The sequence below is a fragment of the Protopterus annectens genome, chromosome 1.part1 (genome assembly GCF_019279795.1).
Source record: "Protopterus annectens isolate FY-2018-M chromosome 1.part1, PAN1.0, whole genome shotgun sequence".
NCBI classification, from domain to species: Eukaryota; Metazoa; Chordata; order Ceratodontiformes; family Protopteridae; genus Protopterus; species Protopterus annectens.
In genome coordinates this window covers 1,889,091,298-1,889,110,469 of record NC_056726.1, presented here as the reverse complement: position 1 = coordinate 1,889,110,469, position 19,172 = coordinate 1,889,091,298, and positions in this window count along the sequence as shown.

Here is a 19,172-nt window from a genome sequence, read left to right as displayed (position 1 = left end):
CTTTATCATCATTAGGAATTACAGCCACCACAGCTTTTTTCCAGGATACAAGATTTATACTTCTAATGTAATTACAACTCAATAAAAATATCATAGGCCTTTATTATACTTGATGTAATGAAACAAAATTAAGATGACACCCACAATGCAAGAAGAGCACAATGCAAAATGTAAAACTATGTAAGGAACCCCTCTAAATGAATGGCATCCACTACCTATATATAAAATAACATATGTTAACACATCTTTGAGATTTCATTATGATACTTGCAAGCATGAACCACATGGTATTCATATCAAAAACACCTATGAATGTTATTTTACACTTAAGGGTTTCAGTGCACTACCAAGGTGAATATAACCATCAAATTTTAGCTTCATCAATCTTGGGCATGCTATCTACACTGTTTGGCATATGAAAAAAATAGTTGTATTTCAAATTCTTGATTCTTACAGTAAGTTTAATAAAAAACCCACAAGTATTCCAGGCCACTGTTGTATTCTGCTTGCTGAACAGATGTCCATTGTTCCATCCACAATTTAAAAGGGGTATAATCTCAAAAATTACCAAAATATTTTACTGTCCTTTTGCTTTATGCTTACAATTACTTTGGGATCCAAGTAATATAAACACATTCCCTGAGGCCTGCAACCTCTGGATCGCTTTCCTTTCCACGAAAATATCAGATTTTACAGGTTTCATAGTGCAGTGACAAAAAGTAAACTTAACACTTCTATTAGTAAAAACTTTACCATTATTACATTCTGCAAGCATACTTATGTAAAGTTATGGCACTGTGATGTGTTAGCTGTTGAAATACTCTCAAACTGATGCAGTAGCATCTGTTCTCCTGCTATCTATTGTTTCTCTCCTGCTCTCTCCACTCTATCTTTAGACCTGTATCTTTTAACACCCTCCTATCTCCGCATTACATCCTTTAACCTATCTTTGTCTCATTCTACTAGCTTTACCCTCTCTTTTTCTCTCTTCACAGCACACTTGGGCAACTCTGCAGTCCACGGCTACCACCCCACCTATACAGTCTAGGAAGAAATCAGTAGTGCAAAACAAAACCAAGGATATACCCTTTGAGCCTGAAGAGCAGGGTCAGTCCACCCAGGCATTCTACATGTATGTGTTATAATAGTGAATATTTAACATTAGCTGTGTTACTTAATAGTTCTCAGTGTGCTAATAACACTGACTGTTTGAGCCTTGTGTCTCCCCCCAGCTTGTGTAGTAATCCTAACTGCCCACTAGACAGTTTACACTTCATTCAAGTCCGTACTATTCTCTGTGATTAAAACTTAACCCTCTAGTAGCCCTTCTAGTGCTGTTGCCTTAGTTTTGTATCACTTGAGCCCCAACTGTTTATTTGCATCTCTATACATCCCACTTCATTGATAATGTATCTCCCTACTCAAATCTGGGCATAAACTGGATATTGGCAAATCAATGTGAAGACATACTCCCAACCTTAATAAACTTTGCTGTCTCTTCTCTCCTTCACTTTACAAGTACAGTTTATATTACTACTCAACCCCTCTGAGGCCTTCACTCATAGTTTTACACTGCTTGCCTCTCTGGTTTGGCTGATTTCTTTGCATTGCACCTGGTTCACACCCTTTTTGCTACCTCTACTCCCAATACTAAGTGTATATTAGATTCCTGCTGTCTATGGAGACATCTTTAAATTACTAGTTGCCCATCAGGACACAAGTGCTCACCAGTAGTTGAATTCTGCTCACTGGTAAGCCATTAGACCTCAGGAATCTCTTAGTGTTGTTTTTAGCTAATCATTTGGTTGCTAGTTAAAGAGCTACTAGTGGCAAATGTAATCTTCTTTACCTCCCCAAGGGTGTACTGTCAATCTGCAGTATAAAACTAGGGAAATAAAATATAACATCTGCAGTATAAAACTAGTGAAATACAATATAACAATTTACAATTACTTACCCTGCATGCACAGAAATCAGGTACCTCATGGTTTGGTTTAGCCCCGCTCCACTCGCCCTCGCTGTGCTTGGGCTTTCTCTGTGCCCCACCATGCCCCCAAATTTCACCCACCCTCAGTGGTTCTAAATTTAAAGCTCTAAAAACCATATCCCCTCCAATATGACTTATCAAAGATAACCTCCTAGATCAAACCACCCCCTTACCGGCCGCTAATCTTCCTAGTCTTCTTAATTTACTCCTGCTCCAAATACAGTTCCAACATAATGTCCAGCCAGGCACTATGTTATCCCTTAAAATACTGCTGCTATTTTTGCTGTTACCTGTGTTACTCATTCCATATCTCCTCAGCACCTATGAAAATCAGCCCTACCTAGGTGTCCACTACCAAAAATCCCAAACTATCACTACATCAATGTCAAACAATACTGACCATTTCATAATTCCCCATATACCTGACTCCACCATTCCTAAAAACTACCACCCTATTAGACCCACGTATATCAGCCCCAAAACTAAACATTACCAAAAATCTATAAACAAAATTATGAAACTCATAAGTTAGCTTACATTACAGCCTGACAATGGATGGAGATATCCATCCAAACCCTGGCCCATCCCCACATGCTGATTCCAGTTCCCAAACTAATATGCCTTCTAACATAACACTGACTAGACTAATAGGCCAACAATTCTCTTCTGACCTGCCAACTAAATATCAGAAGTATAAACAAAAAGATCCATAATCTGCATGCCCTCTTAGCAGTTTACTCCCCCGATGTATTATTTCTTATGGAGACCTGGCTAAAACCGGCAACTAAAGACAATGAGATAATACCACAAGGGTACAACATACTTAGATTAGATCATACTACTAGGAAGGGTGGTGGGGTAGCTCTACTCTATAAAAAATGCAATAGATGTTACTATGGTCTCCCTGCAACCACCCCAGTTTAGTAATGCAGAAATTCTTATTACCAAACTACAGATTAACAATAACAAATGCATAAACATTGTCTGAATTTACATTCCCCAGGGTATAAATACAAACACCCCAGAGGACATCCTCCACTGGTTATACAGTACCTACCCCCAAGAAACTATGGTGCTTGGAGATTTAACATTGATTGGAACACCTGTTCCTCGGAATCTCCTGCAACCCATGTCAATCTACACGGTTTTAGGCAGCTCATATCCTCTCCCATCAGGATAGGCAAACCCAATAACAAAGATAGTATCCTAGATTGGATACTTATCAACAGACACCCCTATATGTACAAGTCAGGGACCCTACCTGATGACCTAAGTGACCACTTACTTACATACATTATCACGCACAAGGAGGACAAACCCCACCAGGCCACCTTTAAAACCATCAGAAATAATAAGAACTTCAACTCTACCAATTTTCAAAATTAACTTAAAGTTTGCAATTGGTCAATCCTAAAGCACCTTTCACTGGACGATGCAGTAGCATAATTTAATTCCATATTCTTTACTATTCATGATTCTCACGCTCCTGCTCGCTCCATTAGAACCAAAACAAAAACTGCCCCATGGCTCTCAAAAGAAACCAAATCTAAAATCATAGCTAGAAATAAAGCATGGTACAAATGATATGCCACAAAAGACCCACTACATCAACTCAGATATTGACAACTCTTCACTCTACTTCTATCCCATCAGCTTCCAACCATAAATCCCCAGAGGATATTACAAATACCTTCAATAATTTTTCACAGAGACTATCCAATCCCTAGCCAGCCAACTGGTACCCAGCTGCTCCAACCCAAATTCTGCCACAGCCAATACCTCACTCTCCTTTAGCTTTCAGTCTGTTTCTACATCACTTATCAGATCTCTAATTAAGAAATTAAAACCAACTACTCTAGCAGCTGATCTTCTCCCACCAGAGTATCTGCAAAAAGCAGCAGATGCCATAGCATACCCCATCTCCATCATAATCAACAGAACCTTATCTGAAGCCACCATCCCCTCCATTTGGAAAATATCTCCTGTAATACCACTCCATAAAGGAGGCAAATCCTTCAAACTGTCAAACTTTAGACCTATAGCTATTCTGTCACCATTGGCTAAAATTATGGAGAGGTGTGTCCATAAACAACTTATGGATTATCTTACCCATAATAAACTGTTGGCTAACTCTCAGCACTGTTTTAGGCCACACCACAGTACCACCTCAACCTGTCTCTCCTTCTCTAACACCATAAGCCATAACCAAAATACTAACAAGCTTTCCTCAGCCCTCTTTTTAGATCTCTCCAAGGCCTTTGACATGGTCAACCACCAAATACTCATGCACACCCTTAAGGCATTCTCACTAAATAGCCATGCGCTTCAATGGTTCCAATCTTACCTGCGTGGTAGACAACAAGCCATCCTATGGCAGGACAAACTATCAACCCATCTACCCATCACCCTAGGTATCTCCCAGGGCTCCATACTAGGACCCCTTCTTTTCTCTCTCTTTATTAATGAACTTCATACTGTCATCCCAAATGCTACCTGTATCCAATATGCAGATGACTCCACCTTGATTTGTTCAGTCACCTCCCTGACAGATCTAAATGACATTAACCCAGAATGCTTTCAATATAGTTGAAAACTGCCTCTCTAACCATCGGCTGATATTAAACCCTAACAAAACAAAGTTGCTTCTTTTCTCCCCCACTTGTAAGTCTTCCTCAGTACACTTTACCATAAAAATCTAATAATGGTACCATTATCTCCCCAGATGCGCAATCTAAACTCTTAGGCATCACAATAAATAACACCCTCAAATTTGATATCCATGTCAATCAAACTATCAAAACCATTAACAAAAAACGTGGCTCCCTCTATAAGATCAAACCTTACCTTACTCCATTTGCTAGGACTGCTACTGGTCATTCCCATCTACTCTCTACTCTTCTCTATGACTCCCCTTTACTCACTAATTTGAACAAATCTGCTCTTAGCAAACTCTCCAGCTATTATAACCATATTGCTAGATTTTCAACAGGCATGGCCTATAAGACCCACCACTGTCACACCCTAAATCTTCTGAGGTGGCTAGAAAGGCCTAGCCTACTTCAGTCCAACCAGCTTATAATTGCTCATAAAGTTTTCTACCACCCTGATAATATGCCTGCACTCAAACCTATCATCACCCCTTATAGCATCCTGAGGTCACTTCGCTCTTCTAATAAACTACTGGTTCAAACATCCAAAATCAACAACTCTGCTGGGGACTCTCTGTTTGCTAAATCTATTGGCAAAACTTGAAACTCTCTTCATGCTGATCTTTCTCTTGAACCCTCTCTTAGTTAAAAAAAACCTCAAGCTATACTTTAAAACTCACTGGTCTTGTTCAAAACCTGACTAGATCCTCCTCTATAGTCTGTAATCATGTTACATAGCTTAGTCAATGTGTCAACAATCGGCAGGATTCACGATGGCTTGCATGGAGTCTAAGAGTAATGCAAGACTCCATGCAGCCATCGCGATCCAGGAACAGCCTGAATGTGCATGTAAGAGAGCACCTAAAACAGCTCCTACATGGACAGGGTGTGGATATGCTAATTACCTTACTTGCAGCCGAAAGGCATGCAAATGAGATAATTTCGTGATCCAGGAAGCAGAAACCTGCCCGTGTAAGAGCCGTGTTATCTGCAGAAATGTACTCAGTTGATAACAGTACCGTTCTGAAAATAATACAATGGAGCCTTGTCAGCTCCAAATAAACGTTGCAAATGTCCCAGGCAGCATGCCGATGGCCAAATATGTGACCACTGGCAATGTACCCTGATGCAAACATAAAATATATATTTTTTTAAAACGTAGCGCAGCGCAGCGCAAACGGGCTGCGCTATAAAAATACAGAAAAATAAAAAAATGAAACCCACAAATGTGGGTTTATGCAAAGCATGAATTTACAACGGAAGGGAATAGCAGGCTAAAACAACATGGTCACTGAGTAGGGGTTGCTAAGGGGGGGAAGCGGAGTGTAAGACATGTAACTAAGCATTAGTAGGCAATCCTATGTAAAAGAGTGGTAGGATAGTGAATCGTACTGTTACATAGGAAATTAGCACATTCCGTGCAGTGTAGGAGTAGGATAAGGGGGAGTAACAGAGTAGGAGATAGGTGACATCACAGTGGGGAATGTATGAAAGGAATGCAGCTCATTGGAGCACAGTGGCATGTGAAAGCTGTCAGTCACACATCATGGAAAGATGAGTGTCAACAAGTAGGCATGGGAAAGTCAAGAAATGGAAGGTGTACACTATGGATAACACCAAAGTTTCTTGCAGGGCGTGCATGCGCGTGTGTGCGTGCTGGTAGGCACGAGTAAGCTAGAGTGCGTACGGTTAAGCGTGAGTGCGCGCATTTAAGGCAGAATAAGCATGTAGGAGCCTGTTTAAACATCTGTAAGCTTGTTTGCACTGGTATGCATGCGTTTTAACCCAAATAAGCAGATTCTAGTCCGTCTAAGCATGTGTGCGCGCGTTGGCCACTGTGAGCGTGTTTTCGCTGGTATGCACATCACTCTCCCCTGAGGAAACAGAAGGGAAAAAGGAAGCATGGGAAATAGTAGGAAGCTAGCAGGGAATACTGGCAGAGCTAGCAGGTGAAAACAATCAGAAGAAGGCAATTACACAGGCAGAACAGTAGCCCAGCCCAGCACTTAAAACTCTGCAAACAACAGTGCAGAATGTTTCTCTCAAGAGACACTGCAACAGAGGAGTAAGCTATTAGAAGTGAAAACTGAAAAAGCTTCACTCAGACCAAAAATGCTAGGGGCTGCCATAGCTGTTATAAGGAGACATATGCAACTTGCTGAGGGTGGTGACTATGCAAATGCTGCCGGACAACCCACAGTGAGGAGACAGAGAAGAGTGTACAGGCCCAGGGTCACCTACCAGGGGTTACATGAGCTGGAGATAGTGGAGCGCTATAGAGTGGACAGAGACCTCCTGCAGCAAATTGATGAGCTGTGCAGGCCACGTCTCACACACAGAACCAACATAGAGGAACCCATCCCAGTGGAAACCAATGTATGTGTTGGCCTAAGAATACTAGCAACAGGTACCTTCCAGAGACCAACTGGTGATATGATGGGGATATCACAGGCATCAGCATCCAGGGTACTGCACCAGTTCCTGGATGCCATGTCAGCACATGTCGGTGATCATGTATATTTCCCGAATTCCAGAGAGGTATTGGCCAGCAATATGCGTCTCTTCCAGCAAATAGCGGAATACCCTGAGGTAGGGGGTGCAATAGACTGCACGCATATACGCATCAAAGCACCAGCCGGTGAGCGGGGTAGGGCCTACATTAACCAGAAGGGCTTCCCCTCCATCAACTGCCAGGTCGTGTGTGATGCCCATGGCATAATAATGAATGTGTGTGCTGGCTGCCCTGGAAGCTACCATGATTCCCATATCTGGCATTTGACGCAGCTGTACCAGACATTTGCCAATGGGGATATCCCACATGGTCACTTAGTGGGGGATGCTGGCTATGCACTGGAGCCATGGCTGATGACACCCATCAGAAATGCACACACACCCGAACAAGAACGCCATAATGAGGCACACGCACAAACAGGAAATGTAATCGAGCATGTGTTTGGGCTGCTCAAGTCACGGTTCCAGTGCCTGGACACATCTGGTGGAGCCTTGCAGTACTCACTAACTACATGTACCCAAATTGTCATGGTATGTGCTATGCTACATAATATGATTCTGTGAAAACAGCTGCAGCAGGACCAGCATAGGGCAGGGCCAAACAGCCCCCCACCATTGCCAAGCCAATCACAGGCAGAGCGTGACTCAGAGGAGGAACAACCTGAGCCTGCCCCAGTAGGCAGAAGGAGGCATGCCCAGTATGCCTTGGCCTTGGCAAAGCGGCAATGCATAGCACATACACTGGCTCAGTAGGAACCCTGGAAATGATGCCTCTCTCTGACTCACACATATAGTAAAAGGGATGCCTAAGTTGACACAACCTGCTATCAAACATGTACAGGGAGTGTAGTATGTGCATCCAACATAGACAGCCCTGCAGCACCACCTGAGGCATGATTTCCATGTGTTAAGCAATGTAACACCATGTAGTATATGCAAACTTGATGACCCTGACTAACATCCTACCCTCACCAAGCATGATGCCACAATATGAAGACGAGATGATCAATTACAATAATTGGCTTAAGTATTGCTGTTAGTCAAAGGGGATTCAATGCGTGCCAGCCTGGGATGACATGCTGAGCAAGACACGATGCTCTACCTGCTAGGGATGGCATGCATCTATCAGTCCTGGCCTTTAGGATACAGGCAAAGGCTTTTGTCACCCCCACTGTGCCTTGAATAGGTAAGGCTCAAAACACAAACCCACCTCCATAGGTATCACAAGGGATAAGAACCTAGATGTAATGCTACCCATTGCCAGAAGTCTAAACTGCAAGATGCATGCAGTCTAAACTCCCCTCAGCATGGAGATTGTTGATATCTGTCCTGTAACAGAAAACTGGGTTAAGGCTCACACGAGCACCCTAACACTACCAGGTTACATCTCATACTGTGCTTTACAGCCCCAAATCATGGAACAAACTACAAAAAGAGGATGACTAGCAATAACTGTCAAGGATAACCACACCCCCATGTTGGTACCACAACAAGAAGCAGCATGGACTATCCATGGTCAAGTAACAGTGGCTAAGACTGCCTCCCAGTTTGTAGCCTGCTACAGACTACCCTCCTAATGCCAGGAACTGCACTTGGCCTACGTTGGAACACATGGAAATATCAAGCTCTCCAAACAACATTATATTGGGTGACTGAAAATACTCAAACATAGACTGGGAGCATTATTTCAGCTCCAACACCCTAGGCCAAATGTTCCTAGAATCCATAAACCAAAATGCTCAGGAACAACGTACCACTCCCACAAGAGGGGTAAGCATACTGGATGTGATAATCAGCAACATGGGTACTCTATGGCCAGATGAGAAGTGTATACCTCACTAGTAAGATCAGACCATAGAGTAATCACACTGGATATTCACATCCTGACCACAGTCCCTGGCCAGAAAACCACAGTGAAAACCATGTGTAAAGGAAATGTTGCACTCCTCCAAACTGATGTGGAATCCATTAAAGGCCCTGTGCCTGTGGAAAATATGGGCCACACCTCAGAACCCTTTATAAATGCATTATATGAACACTGTCAGGAATGCATGGTTTATGCAATCCCAAATAAAACCAAGGCCCAATACCATACACGCAGGCATCTGGCATGGTGGACCCCAGCCATTACCAAACCATGCAAGAGAATGAAGAAGCTACTACATGATAGAGCAAACACAAAAAGGGAAGTAATCTCTGATCAGTATTATGGCAATAAAATATGGCTACTCATAAAATCCACTAAGGCCAGCTACAACAAGTTGAATCTGTGAATCTTGGGCAATGTTACACCTGCCCCATGTACACAGACAATCCCCTCCTCCCCCCAAGAAATACAAATATATGTGAGAGATGCAACCATTTATCCAAACTAGAGGCTGAGCTCTCTCAACTCAGTACTGTCTAAACTAGTCAGGAGGAGAAGGTAACCACACACACCACAAACCCAGTCTCACATAGACCTATCACAACTGCAAACCAAAGACATAAACACACAAAAAACATACCCGGAGCCTCTAATTAAAAACCACCAAATCAACAGAGGCCTCCAAAGCAGACACCCAAGCAACCACTACCCCTAAACATAGCACATGCAACACATAGTACACAAAGTCGGTGTGCCAAACAGTCACAGCCTGTAAGGACAAACAATATGCCTGATACACTTGTAATAGGTGACTCCATAGTCAGACACACTGATGTCCCGCTCACCAGACTGAACAAGGGAAAGGGTACAGTAAGCTGCCTGTAGGCTGCTACAATCCGCCACATTACACAAAAACGCAGGTCACTCCAAAGCAAGTACAAATATGACTCAGTCATTGTCCATGCTGGTGTGAATGACCCGAGACGTACCTCCCTGGACTACATGAAAAGAGACATAGAGGAGCTCTCCGATTATGCAGGCCAGGCCGGTATGACTCTGACCATGAGCAGCATCCTACCCTCACCAAGAATGATGCCACAGTACAAACACAGAATGATCAGCTTTAACAATTGGCTCAATTACTGCTGTCATTCCAAGGGGATCTAATGTCTGTCTGCTTGGGATGTCATGCTTGACAAGCCACCCTGCCTTGCCAGGGATGGCTTGCACCTGTCACCCCTGGGCGTCTGGATATTGGCTAAGGCTCTTGCCACCTCCATAGTGCCTTTTGTAGGCAAGGCTGAAAAGACAAGCCCACCTCCCTAGAAAACATAAGTGGAAAAAACATAAGGGTAATGCTGCTCAATGCCAGAAGTCTAAACCTCAAGATGCACGCTGAGAGCACCCCAGCACTACCAGGTTATACCTCATATCAAGCTTTTCGGCCCCAAAACCTGGACCAAACCACAAAAGGAGGGGGATTATCCATATTGAGCAAAGATACCCACACGTCCAGGTTACTGACAATGCACGAAGCATCGGAGACCATCCATGTGCAACTAACCATAGGCAAAACTGCTGTACAGTTTGTAGCATGCTACAGACCACCCTCTCAAACCCAGGAACCCCAATCAGCCTTCCTGAAGACACTGGAGAGTATGAATGTCTCTCCAAATACCAAACAAGGTACTCACAAATTACCACATAGATGGTAATCCATTATGTATGGAAGAAATAATCAGGGACCTAGGGACACAAGTGGACAGTAACCACTCATGTGACACTCACATTGCCAACGTGGCTAGGAAGACCTTCTATATTGGCCACCTTATCATGAAAGGATTCACATCTACATCAAGAGAGGTCATTGTGCCCCTATACTCTTCTCTTATCAGGCCCATAATTGAGTACAATGCCCCATTTGGGATGTGCCTTACCCGACACCTGCAGCAGTTAGAAAGACCTCAAAAGAACCTCACCAAGAGGATAAAGGGTGTCAAACATTTGTCATATGCTGCCTGGCTGATGACACCCCAGCTGTATGCAGTCACATACTGCATACTCAGAGGCGATGTATGTCCAATGTACAAGGCCATGTCCAATACAGAATTGATGGACATGCTCCACCTCAGAAAATCCAAATCCATCAGAGCCGCGAGAGTGAGAGATGTCAACCTAAACACATAAATAAATAGGATGTGCTGGAGGGACAGATTCATAACCCAGAGGCTCCCTACACTCTGGAACAGAATCCCACTCCATGTTAGGCAGAGCCCCTCACTGACTCTCTTCAACAGGAATCTTGCCAAGTGGATGGGAGATCGTAGATTTACACTGGGGGTCTTCACTGTATCATGTCTAGACAGAGGCACAGTAAAGTAAACCCTAAATGGGCATAATATTCACAGAGCAAGGGGTGGCGAAAGCCACACACACTCTGGCTAGGCTTATAAATGCCCAAGGGCAGATAGCCTAGTATGAACCTATGAACCTATGAAGATACAAATTGTACAGGACACTAAGGATAATCACAAGGCTTTCTTAACTGATGGTAGGAACCTTGTTGGGAATTCACAGATATGCTCTGAATTACCAAATATTACAAACAATACACCAAACCCACACACATTGCCAACATCCAACCTGACAGGTTCAGTGCAAACCCCCCCCCCCCTAAAATGCCAAATATCTATCCCAGCAGAGTGCTGGCCCCCTGACATTGCAGATGCTGAGGTAACAGCCAGCATCTTCAAAGGAAAACACGCAGCATCAATGGTATGAGATGGTGTCCTGGGCTGTGTCCAACATGAACACCAAGAAGAATGGAACACCAAATAACACTACTGCTCAATTTCAGCCTTACCACAGGATATGTACCCAAAGAGCAGTTTACAGCAACAGTGGTCCCTCTCCACAAAGGTGGCGCCTGAATGGATACTGCAAACTATCACCCTAGAATCCTGACAAGCTTGGTCTGCAAAGCTATGGAAAGGATCATCATGGACCTCAGAAATAAAGATATTGGGGACCTACAGACACTGGACCCTACCCAGCGTGGCTTTCTTAAGGGCAGATCCTGCCCCTTAAACATGTTTGACTCATTTGAAACAGTCATCAAGGCCATTGATGAGGGGAATGTTGTCCACACAGCCTATCTGGACCTTGCAAAAGCCTTCCATACAATACCCCACATGTTCATTATAGATAAGCTCACCAGCTTAAATATAAACCCCTATGTCAGTAGATGGGTTGCAAACCAGCCCAAGGACAGAACTGACATGGTCAGAAATGCTGCAGCCATGTCAGACTACAAACCAGCTACAACTGGCATCCCACAAGGCTCGGTCCTGGGACCTCCCTTGTTTGGTATATATTTCCCATAGGTACAGGCCCACATGGAAGGACTGTGTCTGAACAAGTTTGCAGAGGACTACAAACTGGGCACCATATCTGACCCTCCAGCTGACACAAGCATCCTACAAAAGGGCCACATAGAAACAGACAAATGGTGCCAGAGCCATGTCATCAAGCTAATTGCAGAAGAGTGTATAGTCAACCCCTGTGGATAAACAGTAAGTGCCCATGAATTACCACATAGGTGTTAACCCATTAAGTACTTGAGAAGTAATAAAAGACATGGGGACACAATTTAATAGATATCTTGCATTTGACAACCATGTGGCTGTAGTGGTTGCAGAAACATACCATATACCCATCTAATCATGAAGGTAGTCAGATCTAGATCAGGGGAGGTCATCGTGCCTCTTCAGTCATCCTTCATCAGCCTCACAATTGAGTACAATGGCCCCTGTGGAATGTACCTCAGCAGACACCTCCAGCAACTGGAAAGACCCCAAAAGTACCTCACCAGGAGGATCAAAGAGCTCGAACAGATGCCATGTGTTGCCTGATTAAACAAACTGCAGCTCCACACAGTGCCATACTGCCTGCCCAGAGGCAATCTGTGCCTGATGTATAAAGCCATGTCCAAGCTGGAATCAATGAACATGCTGCACCTTGTACAATCTGAATGCCAGTGAGCTATGCACATGAAAGGCCTGAACCCCAGCACTGACATACATAGGACATGCTGTAGTGATTGATCCATAACCCAGAAGCTCCCTCCACTCTTGAGTAAACTCCCAGTACAGGTTAGCCAGACAGTCCCTCATTGACTCTCCTCAACAGGAATCTTGATGAGTGGATGGGAGATGGTAGGTTTACCCTGGATATCACTGTTATGTCACGGGTAGACAGAGGCACAGTATACTAACCTTGAAATATGTCATGTCAAAATCCAGTTACAATGTGTGTTGAAGGACAAACACACTCTCTGACTAGCAGTAGAAATGGCCTAGGGCACATTGCTAGTGTTTGTCAATGTCCACCCAAATTGTGGAATACACTACCAATGTTGGACAAGCCTGGTTTAAGTAGTCCATATCCAAACAAAATGCAACATGGTCATATGTGCACAACTGACCCTTAACCAGTCTGGTGTGCTCACTATGAATATTTAAAGCAGTGATAGGACTGAAACCCAGGATACTGTCCACCACAGTGAAAGTGCTGAACCAGAACACTATACGATATTACAGTGTTTGGTCAGTATGAAAGGATGTTGACAACTGTATGCAAACTATCCCATGGAAACCCTGCAGGCACAGTAAAATCCCTGTTGGGTTCAGACACAAAGCTGTTGGGCAGTAAGTACACAACATGACTCCCAACACACAACTATAAATGTGAAATATTGTTGAAGTTCACACATAACCACAAATGTGGTGGACTGCAGATTTCAACATATGGAAAGCTCACACTGGGCATGCTCGCACACTTTGATAAATGAGACATATGTCAGGCAACAAGCCATGGAAAGCCTGAGCTGGGCATGCTCACACACTTAGGCCATGTCTCAGTTTAGCAGTTGGCCACACATATCTGGTATTTGTATGTGTTAATCCAGGAACCAACCACAATACAGCAATCTGCCCAGTGCACACAGTTAAATGACTACAGAGACATAAGTTAAATAGTGGATCCCTCTCATATTCAAACATCTTCCACAGATACACAAGTTGTTCATAGAAACATGGAAAGCTATGGCAATAAAGACCTGCAAACAGTTTATCAGCAACAAATATTGTGCATCTGAAAATTAAACATATGGGTGTAGAGGTCAATACTAGGCTGTTTGCCCTAGGGAATACAAGCTTAGCCAGAGTGTGCTTGGCATCTGCCTCCCCAGTACAGTAGGCTAGTAGGTCACAGAAGGCACCGTTTAAGGCTAGTGTGCTGTGCCTCTGTTAAACAGGGACACAGTGGAGATCCCAGGGGTTGAATTTGCAATATCACATCCATGTGGCTGGTGTTTGCTGGAAGAGGGTTGGTGGGGACTTATAACAGTAATTGGGCATCAATTACAGACTGAGGGGAGCCTTATCTGCAATGTCTGGACAATTTCACTGTCACCACTTTAACGTGATGAGTTTGAGGGATTGAAGTGTCGTGCCAATACTGTTTAGACACATCCTCCCTCTGTGGGATATTACTCTGTAATGCATTAGCTCCCTCCTTCTGTTGTACAGCTTATATATGGCTGGTGTACACCAGACAGGTCTCCTGTTGTGGAGGAGTCATGGGCTTATTTGGGATAGCATGATCAATGCAAACCTTCCAGATGCTCATAGAATGCAAATGTCAAGGATTATACAGAGTGGCCTGTATAATCCTCCAGCATGGGTCCTTTGAAGTCTTCCACCCCAGTCTTCACAAGTACAAAGTCTGATTTTGATAAATACTTAGTTTGCAGTGACTTCCTTGCCTGGGGGTGGGGATGGGATATGGATGTCCAGGGAAAGTTGGGTATGGTCAGATATTAACAATGGTGGTCTACCTCTGGTGTGGAACATAGAGTCCCCATGTTGCAGATGGTCAGCTCCAATATGTATTACCCCTTGTGGCTGTGGTTAGTGGTCCTGCCATAGCACATGGATTCACAAATTGTAGTGGCTGTAGGGTGATGTTGTTGAGGCCTGAGTAGTTCCCCCACACAATATACCTGTACCTACGTTAACCACTGTAATGGTGTATGTGAACACCTTCATATCCTACACTGTTCCCAGGGAAGCAAAGTGTGTGTCCTGGATATGGGAGGGGTGGTCTGAACTTGTTGTGTTGTGTGTTACAGGTCCAGTGGTCACGAAGCATGGTATAAAACATAACCTGGCAGTGCTGATGTGCATATCTGACCCTGAAGTAGGCGGCTGTTAATGCATATATATGCTATCCCCCCTAACTGACAGTAATAAATGTACATACTTCTATATAAATAATGATGTCAGCACCCTATAAATACTGCAGGAGAAAAACAAATACCCAATAATTCGAATAGTGTTCTCCGCTAATGTGTCTTTCTTAAGTGTCATAATGTAGTTAGGTAGGGGTTTGAATCCTGCAAATGCTGAGTTTGTGTGTGTGTGGGTAAGAGAGGCTAGTGTGTGTGCAATTCTGTGTGAAAGAAATGTCCCTTTTGGCAACTAGAAGAACACACTACATGATGCACATTCCTCTTTCTAAACACTGATGATGTCAGCACCCTATAAATACTGCAGGGGAAAAACAGATACTCAGAAATTTGAATAGCGCGCTCCGCTAATGCATCGCTTTCAAGTGTCATAATATAGTTAGGTAGGGGTTTAAATCCTGCAAATGCTGAGTTTGTGTGTGGTTGGTTAAGGAGGGTTAGTGTGTGTGCAATTCTGTGTGAAAGAAATGTCCCTTTTTGGCAACTAGAAGAACACACTACATGATGCACATTCCTCTTTCTAAACACTGATGATGTCAGCACCCTATAAGTACAGCAGGAGAAAGAAAACCTCCCAATGATGCAAATAGCATTCTCTGCTAATGCGTCTCTCTACAATATCATAATATAGTTAGGTAGGGGTTTGAATCCTACAAATGATCAGTGTGTGTGGGTTAGTGTGTGTGAAAGAAATGTCCCTTTTGGCAACTAGAAGAACACACTACATGATGCACATTCCTCTTTCTAAACACTGATGATGTCAGCACCCTATAAGTACAGCACGAGAAGAAAAGCCTCCCAGTAGTACAAATAGCGCGCTCCATTAATGCATCTCTCTTAAATATCATAATATAGTTAGGTAGGGGTTTGAATCCTGCAAATGCTCAGTATGTTTTTGGGTGAGGGGGTTAGTGTGTGTGAAAGAAATGTCCCTTTTGGCAACTAGAAGAACACACTACATGATTCACATTCCTCTTTCTAAACACCGATGATGTCAGCACCCTATAAGTACAGCAGGAGAAGGGAAGCCTCCCAGTAATGCAAATAGCATGCTCTGCTAATGCGTCTCTTTCAAGTGTCATAACATAGTTAGGTAGGGGTTTGAATCCTACAAATGCCATGTGTATTTTTGTCACACAGTATGTCCATGTGTGTGGGGTGTTGCTCTTAATATTGTATGACATAGATTACATCAGTAATGTCAATGCACACATGAGGTATGTGTGTGCCACATAGACATATGTACCTGTGACCTTAAATAGCTCCAATGTCTGAAGCCTGCCTCATGTGAATACATGGAATTTGCATTACACAACTTTATGACTGTGGTTTTCTGTGCAGGGGCTGCATTTGGTATGTGAATATACAGTGAGAGTAGTCTATGGTGTCATCTTACCAGCGAGGGATACACTTCTGGACTGGAGCATAGAGTCCCCATGTTGGTGATGAACAGGTCCTGTATGTTTCCCCCTCTTGTGGGAGTGGTAACAAGTTGTTCCATAGCATTTGAGTGTATAAATGCTAGGAACCTTTGAGCTAGGGTGTTGGAGCTAGAGTAATGCTCCCAGTCTATGTTTGTGTAGTTGCAGTCCACCAATATAATGGTGTTTGGAGAGACCTTCATATTTCCAGTGTTCTCAGGAAGGCCAAGTGGGGTTCCTGTGTTTGGGAGGGTGGTGTGTGCCAGGCTATGAACTGGAAGGCAGTTTTCCCCACTGTTAGTTGCACATGGATAGTCTCTGATGCTTTGTGCTGTGCCACCAACCTGGAGGTGTGTGTATCTTTGGTGAATATACTCTCCCTCCTGTTCTGTTTTGGTGCAAGTATTGGGGCCGACAAGCATGGTATGAGGTATAACCTGGCAGTGCTGGGGTGCTTTTGGGAGCCTTGAACCAGGATTCTGTTACTGCACAGATATTGACGTTCTCCATGCTAAGGACAGTTTCCAGTGCATGCATCTTGAGGTTTACACTGCTGGCATTGAGTAGCATTACTATTAGTTTCCTATCCCTTGTGATACCTATGGAGGAGATTTTGTCTTTTGAGCCTTGCCTAAAAAAGGTACTATGGGGGTAGCAAGAGCCTTTGCCAATATCCAAAAGCCCATGGGTGACAGGTGCAAGCCGTCCCTAGCAAAGCATCGTGGCTTGTCGAGCATGTCATCCCAGGCTGACAGGCATTGGATCCCCTTTGAATGACACCGAAACTTAAGCCAATTGTTGAAATTGATCATCTTGTCTACATATTGTGGCATCATTCTTGGTGAGGGTAAGATGCTACTCAAGGTCAGGGTCATACCAGTCTGGGCCACATGCTCAGAGAGCTCCTCTGTGTCTCTTATGTAGTCCAGGGAGGTACGTCTCAGGTCATTCACACTGGCATGGACACTGACTGAGTCATATTTGTACATGCCTTGGAGTGACCTGTGTGCTTGTGTTATGTGGCGGATCATAGCGCCCAACAGGCATCTCACCGTGACCTTCTCCTTGTTCAGCCTGGTGAGCGGGACGTCAGTGTACCGGATGATAGAGGCACCTATTACAAGTGTATCAGGTGTGTTGTTTAGCCTTACGGGCTGTGACTGTTCGGCACACTGGCTTTGTGAGCTATTTGTTGCACGTGTTCTGTTCTGGGGTAGCGGTTGCTTGTGTGTCTGCTTTGGAGGTGTCTGCTGCTTAGGCAGAATTTTATTTAGAGACTCCGAGTATGTTGTCGTGTGTTTATGTGTTTGGATTGCTGTCATGGTAGGTCTATGTGAGACTGGAATTGTAGTGACTGTGGTTTCCTTCTCCTCCTGACAGGTTTCACCAGTACTGAGTTGAGAGAGCTTAGCCTGCAGTTTGACTATATGGTTGCATCTCTCACACGTGTTGGAATTTGTTGGGGGGAGGAGAGGGTTGTCTGTGTACATGAGGCAGTTGTAACATTGCCTCTAGATTCCCAGATTCACCAGCTGGACAGGAGAGGAGATTGACAACTGACATTTAGACATGCTAGAATAGTATTGGGAATTCCTTTATAATTAACAACAAAAAGGGACAATGGGGACCAAGGTACTCAAGGTGAGTTTGTGAAGGTGTAATGCTTTTAATTTGTTAGTGCTGGCATATATAAATGCTTTAGTGAGAAAGTGCCAGGTAACTCAAATGCAATGTGTTACAGGTAACTTATGCATAAATGACAAACAGTAACTTTCTGTCAAGTGAAATAAGGAAATACTACAGTAAGCAATGCAGATGTCACTAGGGATCCACAGAGGCGCTGTAAAGCTGCGTTCCAGGTGGGATTAGTGTTTCAGGGAAATAAGCAAACAAGCATACAAACAAAGCTACATTCAGCAGGCCTGGATCTAGTCTATGCTACAGCAAACAAGGTGTACCAATTTCAGTAAGAAACAGTTCAAATATGCAGGCACTATAAGCCTTTAGCCAGAAATTCCCAGCTCAGATGGGCAGAGTCCAGCCTCTCCTCCCACAAGAGTGCAGACCATGAACCTTCGTAATGTAAAATAACTGGCCTGAAGCCCAAGTACTTAAACCAGAACTAATACACATTTAGAATAACAGACACTGAGCCCTCAATCAGCAGTTCCCAACTTAGTAGGATGTATGCTACCTGTCCTGCCACCACAGTATCCCTGACATTTAATGAGACTCACCTCCTGTCATAGTTAGTTGTGTGTTTTGGGGCTGTCAAGCATGGTATGAGGTGTAACCTGGTAGTGCTAGGGTGCTCTTCGGAGTCTTGAACCTGTTGTCTATTACTGCACAGATATCAACATTCTCCATGCAGAGTAGAGGTTGTATTGCATGCATGTTGTGGTTTACATGTCCATCATGGAGTATCATTACT